The sequence below is a fragment of the Limulus polyphemus genome, unplaced genomic scaffold, assembly GCF_000517525.1.
Source record: "Limulus polyphemus unplaced genomic scaffold, Limulus_polyphemus-2.1.2 Scaffold792, whole genome shotgun sequence".
Lineage (NCBI taxonomy): Eukaryota > Metazoa > Arthropoda > Merostomata > Xiphosura > Limulidae > Limulus > Limulus polyphemus.
In genome coordinates, this window is record NW_013666402.1 from 306,668 (window position 1) to 309,358 (window position 2,691).

The 2,691-nt window shown below is 31.8% G+C and overlaps 1 protein-coding gene across 2 annotated transcripts in view; it reads left to right on the plus strand.

Moving 5' to 3' along the window:
* Positions 1 to 1,546: 1,546 nt before the first annotated feature.
* The window catches only part of LOC106460545 (FERM domain-containing protein 4A-like), a 29,804-nt gene continuing 28,659 nt past the window's right edge, over positions 1,547 to 2,691 (plus strand). For both annotated transcript variants that reach the window (XM_022387285.1, XM_022387286.1), the window contains exons 1-2: positions 1,547 to 1,610; positions 2,174 to 2,239. The gene's annotated coding sequence lies outside the window, so the exon portion shown is untranslated. The remainder of the gene's footprint in view (positions 1,611 to 2,173; positions 2,240 to 2,691) is intronic.

Below are 2,691 nucleotides of genomic sequence, written 5' to 3' on the forward strand. Positions count from 1 at the left end.
TCAAAATGGTTGTTGAATCATGTATCTGTATAGAAAGTGTGCACTAGACAAGACAACTGGAAGATCAGGAGAGTTTTTTTTGTTTTCAGATGATACATAAAACCTTAAAATCCCATTTTCTTTATTGATCAATATCTTTCTAGGGTACTGTAGAAACTGATTGTGAATCAGCTTTCCAATTGGCTGCTTTGGCTCTACAGGTTTCTGAAGGGGATTATGTTGAGTAAGTTGTTTTATTTGAAGTCAAGATAACACACAAACTATATTTCAGATAAAAAGATGTTTTCTTTGGCCAATGCTTGAATATTAATCTTTTCATCACCAAGCATTTTAATTTTATTCCCAGAAACCAAAAAAAAATTGGGAAGTTTATATATCTTATTTATTGTATACCTTATTGAGGAAAGACCCTAGAAACCCTATATCATTGGATTCAATGTGAAAAACCTCTTGTATTTGATTTATTGTATGTCTTATTTAGAAAAGACCCTAAAAACCCTATATCATTAGATTCAATGTGAAAAACCTTTATCAGTACATGCCCAAATAGACCCTGGAAATCAAAACAGTAGGTGTATTAAGTTATCATTAACAAGGGGTTAGGTTTCTCAACATGACTAAAAGGTCTTTACCAGCACACAGATTTATTTGACCTGATTAGAATAAGCCAAGTGCAATAGTAAGTTGTGCATTTATTTGACTAAAATTGAAAAATCCTATGTGTTACATTGTTTAGACCATCTAAATATAAAAATATGTTTAACTTCATTAATTTCAGCAGTATTATATTTTTTAAACACATTTGATGGGGTATATGAACAACAATGGCTGTACTGTAGTACTTGATGGTTCTTTATCATCTTTGATTTCATGATTTGTTTTTTCTAGTGCCTCGACCTTGTTCAAAACTTTCTAATTGAATTACACACTGTGAACTGTAAACCATTCCTATTTTACTAGTTTACTTTCATGCTGGATTCAGTGTTAACAGTGGCCATTACACACTGTGAATGTAAACCATTGTTATTTTACTAGTTTACTTTCATGCAGGATTCAGTGTTAACAGTGGCCATTACACGCTGAACTGTAAACCGTTGTTATTTTACTAGTTTACTTTCATGCATGATTCAGTGTTAACAGTGGCCATCACACACTGAACTGTAAACCATTGTTATTTTACCAGTTTACTCTCATGCATGATTCAGTGTTAACAGTGGCCATCACACACTGAACTGTAAACCATTGTTATTTTACCAGTTTACTCTCATGCAGGATTCAGTTAACAGTTGCCAGAAGCAGAGAATCACTACACATGGTGTATGAAAAGTTCCTCCAATGTTGCAATTATTTTCTCTCTTACCATTGCTCTATTGTTATTTTCTGAAAAATAAACAGTAAAACTTTGTTTTTAAGTAATTGATAACAAATAAATTATTTGTGTTGTAATTGTGTTACATTTATTTATGTATAAACCATATGACTGAGGTGAATGTCCATATAATTGAGGATTTTTATCTTGTGACCAGTGATGACAAGACTAAAACTCTCCTGAAAAAGTTACCAGTGCTTCCAACAAGCGTTTTTAAAGAACATCCATCTTTGCAAGTTTGGTATGTATGTATGTCTGTATTTCAAGTAAAGTTTCAACAGTGTAGCCAAAGTAAAAATTGTGATGGATAGATATTGGATATAAAATAAAATCATGTCAAACCATTCCCACTTTTATTGGAGTTATAGTCTTATGCAACAAATTGACATTATGTCAATCCAAATAATCAACCATGTTGTTTACATTATGTCTAAATTTAGCATTCAGGGTTTAATCATTTGTCAATATGATATGTAACAGGTTGATAAGTTTATAAGATGTTGTCTTTTCTATCTCTAAGTTTCTTTTGTACAGAAGTATGTTATGTTAATAAAACAGTAAATCAACCAAAAATGGTTTATATAAGCATATTTATAGATAATTGTTGGTTAATTTACTGTTATTATGTTATTATTTTATGTGTGTTTTTCTTGAAGTTCGGAAAGGTAGCTTGATAAGATGGTTGACAGTTGCAAAGTATATTAAGTTTCTTGCTCTCTTTTTTCCATACATTTATAATAATAATTCAGGTGTTGTTAAAAATCACAATTTTAATTTTACGTTTCTCTTTTCTTTTTTTTCTAGCAAGGATAAAGTAATAACATACTACAAAAAGCTTTTAGGTCAGTCTAGAGGAGAAGCTATTGTCAAGTAAGTCATATTTCCAGCTAGATAACCCTACATGCATGGGTGGGGGTCAAAGTGTGCATGCCATGACCTTTTTACAGAATGTCATTCAATACAGTATTATGTATTTGATATCAGAACTATTCATTTTACCCTACACTGCACCTTGCTTTCAAGTTATACTTCCAGCTTAAGAGCAACTAGTTAAACAGTCACACCTTGCTTTCAAGTTATACTTCCAGCTTAAGAGCAACTAGTTAAACAGTCACACCTTGCTTTCAAGTTATACTTCCAGCTGAAGAGCAACTAGTTAAACAAAGTTTGCTTTCAAGTGATACTTCCAGCTGAAGAGCAACTAGTTAAACAGTCACACCTTGCTTTCAAGTTATACTTCCAGCTTAAGAGCAACTAGTTAAACAGTCACACCTTGCTTTCAAGTTATACTTCCAGCTGAAGAGCAACTAGTTAAACAAAGT